Below are 7,640 nucleotides of genomic sequence, written 5' to 3'. Positions count from 1 at the left end.
ATGTATTTGTATCTTAAATGTCCACTCTTCTACCATTACAAATAAAATGCCTTTTTCAACGGAAGTTAAGTAGAAAGTGTTTCAGTGGAGTCCCAGGCAACACATGAAGAACAAATCCCAATTCCTTACATGAATATGATATCTTGCAAATATGTATTTGGAAATGTGTACCCCCAGTAACATATACTACTTCAATCAGTATCACTGTACCCAGCTCACATCATTACCCACTCAAAACGAACTTTCTAAAGCAGCAACAATTAAACCAAAGCTAAGGGGCATATATGAGGAAAGCAATCCAGAAAAATATAGGAAAGATATAGGTATGATGGAATTCTAGGGGGGGAAAAATTGCCAAACCTTGTTTAGCTTTCTCTTTGAGGTGGCTTGGGGCTGGCATTGTATACTATGCAGCTGGTCTATTGCACCAAATTCACTGTTATAGAACACAGAAACAGGACCTTAACGTGCCTTATATAGAGATGAAGAGAAAAGTTCCTCGTACCTTTGAAATGATCATGTATCACTTGAAATGATTTAGGGAATATGCCTATGTACAACTTAGATTTTCAATTGATTTTCTTAAATTGCTGTTTTGTTATATATGGAACCAGCAATTTGTTACCAGGGTTAATGTCACATATATCCCAAGCACAATGGTAATTAACCTCCTACTCAAATGCAAAAAACACAGGGCAGAGAGCAAGTTCCTGTTGAAGGAACCAATTTTTCCAGGGGAGAAAGAACCAAGCAACAGACAACCTGAGAGAGGGACTCTTAGATTGATTGAACAAACAGGACTGCAACAACTTGATCCAGGTGTCACTATGATTTTATTTGGATCACATCCGACCTTTTATTTGTTCTGGATTTCATCTTCACACACAGATTATTAATTTCCTACCTTCAAATTATGTATTAATTAAGAAACTGACAGTGGACCAACCTATGTTACTGAGAAACTTCTCACTATATGCATGTAAAAAATGAAAGAATTGTTTTTACAGTTCATATATTGGACAGTCAGGCAAACTAGACTTTGTGTCAGGACCTGTGTGTAGCACCTATGTCACCTTGGAAAAGTTAAAGTCTCAGGTTTTCCACATCTCATATCTAAATTACAGGGTTTCTTGTGAAGTTCATGCTATATCTGTACTATAAATTTACTATGCCTGGCAGTAGCATGCTCAAACATGCTGTATTGCTCCAGAGAGGCTATCTTCTAAACCAAAAGCAGTATAGGCTACGTCTGCACATATGATTTGGTGGATAACGCAGAGCCAATTAATGTGGGGACAGGTTATACTAGCTAGTCTGCAGCACAGTATAGCTGTAACTACACAGCTTCTGGTTTAGGAGGCAGCTGGGCCAGTGCAGTGCAGCCTGCTTGAGGGTACTGTTGCCATAGTATATTCGCTGTGTGGACATGGCCTGAATTCTTTAATATTTGTAGAGACTGAGTTCACTGGGGGGAAGGTAGTAGGGAAATATAAATACAAAATGCAATTACATTTTCAAACTATACTACAATGACCACGTTCACAATTTTACTTTTTGGGCTTCAGTCAGAGACTCTCACTAATCAAAATAATTTCCGAAAGACCTTCTTGGATAACTTAGTTCCACAAAATGCAAAATACTTTTTTGAAACGTAATTATTCTGATAGCCTGAAGAGTACACAGTTCCAATGTCAAGAAAAAAAACGTCCATATCAACTTGCATGTTGACAACTTATCCACACAGAACCCCAAATTGATCATTTCTAAAACAAACCTTGACATTTGCAACTATGATGTTTTTGTAAAATTCTACCCAGGGGGGGAATCAAAACCTATTTTTCTAAACATTTCTCCTCACCTTGTTTTAAAAAACCTTAAGAAACATCAGTAACAAGATACTTTGCAGGAATTCCCTGAACAACTGGCACAGTTACAAGTTGCTATTGCTTTTATTTCACATAACACCACCTGTCATTGTAAACACATCAGCTATACACAACAAGAAAGAGCATTGTAGCAGCAGGTGTATTTAGTTATGTTGAGTCCAACAGTCAGAGGAGAAAAAGAAAATGAAAACTCAGCAATATTCTTAAATGCAAACAACTAAAATGTTTACCACCTGACTCAGCATCTCAGATAATAATAGCAAAACTAGTCATAAAAATCCAAAGATCCTGCCACATCTGCTACGCAGACGTTTCAGTAATGTCCTTTCGCTGTAAATTTAATGGGAATTACATGGAGGAAAGAATGGACCCCCTAGTGAGGACATTTGTGATGCAGTGCTTAATGTACCACATATACTTCCACACTAGAGTTGAAGTTAGCCATATCAGTGATGGCTCAAAATGTTAGTACAAAATCCAGTGTAAAACCGGCTCCCTGTTTAGGCCTTTTTTAAAGATCAGAGTTACAAATAAATTGATACTGAAACAATATCTATGCGCCCATAATACCTAGTATCAGCTATCTTAAAGACTTGCAGAAATTTGGGCTTCCCAGAAAGTAGCAGCTATTTTGTTTTTTAAAAAGCTTCCAGATTTACAGAACTGTATACCGTACTACTCAGTTTCTATCTTATAATCTAACTGGCAAATATTCTAAGGACCTGAAGTAGTTCCCCCAACCCAGTGGTCTCATTGATGGAAAGAAATAGCTAAATGATGAATTGGTACCTACAAAGGGACAAAGGTGAAAATAAAGTTTTTATCAAGTAAGGTACAAAAAATATTTCCGAAGGTTCACAGGGATCAACTTGTTAGATATTCAATATCATACAAAAGCACGCTGTGATATGTTTTTCATTAGTTATAGCCAGATAGCTAAAGTATGCTGCCTGTCCGTTTTACATAAACTTAAAAAATCATTAATCTGGTAAGGACCATTAAGCATTAAAAAATATATATTTTTTTTAAATGAAAAAATGGGTAGCTACTATGGTATAAAGTGAATAGCTCTTAATTTGCCAAATAGAACCAAATTACTTGTACTTAAATGTAGCGGACCGAATACAAAACAACTGCACCGATAGGCCCAATACAACTACTAAGTTTGCAAGTACACAGTATTTTGTATGTACTAGTATTTTAGGTTTTGCCGTTCTAGAATGTAAAGCCTTCACTGGACTTAAATGTAATAGGGGCCTAACTTTCCAGAAATAATGAGAGACCTGAGATGCATCTCTCATTAGTTCAATAGTATGCGCATGCACATACAGCACCTAATATTTTCAGCACTGCTATAAATAATGGTACACATCTTTTTGAACTGACAAGTAGCTAGATGTAGAGCCATGAAATGACACCTTGCCTCTCCATTTCCCTCAACTTCAATCCCACTATGATTCTTGGCAGTGGCTATATGAAAATTGAAATAGCAATGAAACCAATGCTTGTACTTCTGGCTTAAAGCGGCATCAACTACTTCTAATGAGTTGCATCTTTTAAAACATAATTAGTTAAAATAGTTCAACTCTTCATGTAGACAACTGTACCAGTACTAAGGTACTGTTATGGCTTATTCAATAGACTTACAAGAAATTTAACTGCTGCTGTAACTATATTCTAACATGAAGCTGTACTGCTTTAACTATACCAATATAATACAAACCTGTACATTTTTTTTAACCAAAATCAGGAAGTGGTATTTTTTAAATTAAAAAAAATAATAACAACAATTATTTATTTTTAAAGGGAATTCAGAAACAGACCACTTGGTAGCGTACGTTATGGTTACTATAGTAATTAATGTCATCCCTATTCAAAATAAGTAACTGCAGCATTACATATGTGAATCCTTGAACATTTAAAAGAAACATTCAGTTAAGATTAATATTCTCTTTGAAGTCATACAGTCACTTAATGCCATCTGAATGTTCATCTTGCAAACAGCCGTAACTTTGAACCTCAGTACATTTATAATTATATAATCAAAGAATTTATGCAAAGTATTTCTCTTAATTAGTGACTTATGTTCTTAAGTTTTTAACTAAACGTGACAAAACCTTCTATTTTATACCATATTTGTAAGTGTATGCATCTCAGTAGATTAAATATTTTATTTTGTGCTTGCTCTGATACACTTCAAGTATATTAGTTCTAAGCAGTATATTAACTACTACAGAGCAAGATAAAATTCATACTTAGGGGAAATTTAGGGTATGTTGGTAGTTCAACTGAAGGTGTGGTTATAGCTGTCATCAGTTGTTATCAGTGCTATCATTGTTATTGTCCTCAACAGGTGTTACTGATGTATTGTTAGTGCTGAAGTCTCAGGAACCATGGTGCCAGCAAAAGTCACAGCCAGGAGATCTCAGCACCAGTCTTATACAACAACCACAGGCTCAGTTTGTTGGTCAAGATCCGGCCAGGTTTATGGTCTACAAGCACAACCCTAACATGTTGGGGCCTAACATGTACAGCAGACCAGCAGTTCAGACATTTGTACCTGTGACAAGGTAGTCAGCATAACACCATGGAGGCTCCACTAGGTTGTTTCAAAGTTTCCATCCTTTCCAACCCTCCTTTTATACAATGATCAAAACAAATTATATAATGCATTCCACCTGCATCTTGAATGTCTCAAACCTTCCTGTACCATGAGCTTGTTTCACATCCTGATGTGGGTGTTTCTGTTCTTCTGGTACTGGACTATCCTATACCTTGTACCTCCATCTCTCCCTCCCATCTTTTGTAAGGAAAGCACATTTGGCCCATATGCCAAGTTTTACGTGACAGGTTCATGCTTTGGTCATTTTTGCTGGTCAGGCCTATTCTGGTCAATGCTTTAGCAAACATTTTATGTCAGTAGTATATATATCAGGGGTGGGCAAAATATGTTCCACGGGCCATATCCAACCTACCAATGGATTCTATCTGGCCCATAGATAAGTTTTGGGTAGACCTGTATTACGTTTATTAGCATGTTATTAAGTACTGTTATTTTGATTAAATGTGGAAATGCCATGGAGGGAGGCCTTCACTTGTCCATTGCATGGTAGTAGGGCCCAATGTTTTGCCTCTTCCCTTGCCCACAGGAGGGCAGCAGTGCTCCGAGTGTGGTCTGCAACAGCTGCATGCAGCAGCAAGGAGAACAGCACCATGCACCCTGTGGCCTTTTGTGCATAAACAAAGCTGACAAAGAAACCTGGACATAACCCAGGAAAAACAGCAGCAATCCCTCTGCAAGCAGCTCCTGTCCACTCCCTCCCCAAGCTCCCAGGGACATGGTTGAGCAGCCAGCAGACATGGACCACTCCTCTGCAGAGCCAGTGCAAATGGGACACTGCTCTGCAACACCTGCCCTTGGTGCTTTTGCTCCCCCTGCACCCATGCAGATTTGTTCTGAGAGCTCACAGAAGCTGCGCTGTGCTCTAGGCACCACCTGGCCTTGCTCCACAGCATGGCCCGCACCAGATCAGCGGGGGTCACGGGCAGGACCTGGCACCAGGCGCTGCCACAGAACAGGGGAGAGGGGGTTGTGTGGACACTGTGGCAACATGGTTAACTTGGGAACGTGGTGACTTGGGAACTGTTTTGTGGAAAATATATTTGGAAAATTGTGTGGTAATGTGGGATTTTCTGGAATTGTGTGGAAAGCTGTTTATGGCATTTATAGTAGAAAGTTTATATTACACTTAAAATTTGGTATACATTTATGCTATAAACTTTCTACTATAAATACCATAGTAAGTTGTTAAACACCATTACTATAATATACTATAGTAATGGTGTTTAACATATACTGTTATCTACTACTACCGTTATCTCACTACCATCTACTATAGTAAGTTGTTAAATACCATTAACTTCGTGTGTATGGCTCTCAGCAGCTTGCCAAAACTTATTAAGTGGCCCTCCAGTCCAAATAATCACCCACACCTGACATATATGTATCAATGCATGCTCCAGTGAGGCCTACAGTAGCACAGGTAGCATAACAATGATAAATAAATTAGATAGTATAGTAGAGTAGCTAAGACAAAGAGGCAGATACACCTCACCACCAATTCAAATATATATATCAAGTCTGCCCCGTATTTTTGTATAGTGTATACTGCAGAGTCCCCAAGACTTCTCTGCTAGTGTTACCAATGCTAACTGAAGGAACTTTAGGGTTGATATCCCTACCTGTGCTACAACACACCTTCAACTGCAATGTAAACATATGCTTAAATTAATATATTTAGGCAATTCTCAGGGATTTAGTTTGAAGCCATTAAAAACATTTATAAGGGTTTTTAAAGCATCTTTTAATTTAGCATTCAACACCTAGTGAAGAAAATGAATCCTCCAAAAAGAATTCTTCAACAAAACAGTTACCAACATACTATAAAAAATACAGCCATTCTGGCTTAGAAGTTTTTTTCCAGCTTTTAAACAAACCAGCTTAGAACATAAGGCAACAGCCATTTTAATGCATTGTGTATAAGGATACCTAAAAACTAATTATAAAAGATACATTAAAGCTTGCTTGCATTACCCTGAACTTTCATTCAAACAGACAGAGCTAATTAAAATATTTATGGAATGACTTGGTCATTTTACTTTATTTGCCTTTTTAAGTTTCCTTAGAAATCTCAAGCTCCTGACTTAATAAACTGATCAGCAAGCCCACCAAGTTAAAAGGGAAGATCAAAGATCTTTTACAATAGATCTTCAAACATCTAGGGAAAGATCCACAGGATACTGAACTACATTATAAATGAAACTTGGTATCTATGACTAAAACATAGTAGGAAATGGAATGAGGAACATCACTTTGAAAAAATGCTAGTCACTGAAATTATTTTTAGAGGGCAAAATTTTCACCTGTGATACTTGTTATTGCTCACTTACAGGTATAAATCAGGGCTGGAGGGGATGGCGCACTACAAAAACAAAGGTAAGGAAAACAAGCCACAAACAATTTTTGGCTGGCTGTCATAATTCAATTTTCAGCATTAGTGATAAAAAAAGGGAACTGAAGCATAGTTCTAATGGATGGAGAAGGCTGATGCTGAAAGAATCAGTGGAAAGTTTTATATACATACACACAAACATGTAGGTACACACAGCCTCTCTCTCTCTGCATTTCTTTAAAGGCTTATGAACTTACAGGTCCTCTTTGTGTTAAAGCTTTCACTGGTTGTGAAATCAGTTTGAAAAAAGCTGCTACAGAAACAGTGACAGGTGCCCAAGTTGGCAAACTTTTACATTTGTAGCTATGAAAAGTTTAAAAAGCTGTGCAGCTTAATAAGCTACTCAACAAATAAGAAATACAGACAACCAAGAAACAGTGGCAACAGAAGTACTATCCAACACTGTCTGACAGAACACGTTATGGTAAAGAAGAAAAGGGAAGCAGAATAGCAAATTATCGCCTGAAAATGAAGAAACTTCTGCAATCCTGCACACAATTATGGAAAAGAAAGACCTCCAACTGTTTCTAAAGGGGGAAGATTAGTAAAAGTACACCTGAGTCAAAAAAGCCACAAAATAGAGTAACTTTCTGACCCTATTGGTGATGTCCATAACAGTATTGCAACACTGGCTGCATACCCATGTTCAAATGATCTGGGAATGCTCTTCCAGCTTTGTTTTCCTGATAGAAACATTTAGCCAAAGTTATCTGATAAACATTAGACTGCTAAGCCCTCGGAG

The sequence above is a fragment of the Alligator mississippiensis genome, chromosome 2, assembly GCF_030867095.1.
Source record: "Alligator mississippiensis isolate rAllMis1 chromosome 2, rAllMis1, whole genome shotgun sequence".
Lineage (NCBI taxonomy): Eukaryota > Metazoa > Chordata > Crocodylia > Alligatoridae > Alligator > Alligator mississippiensis.
The sequence above is the reverse complement of the archived record's forward strand: the minus strand, read 5'-3'. Positions refer to the sequence as shown.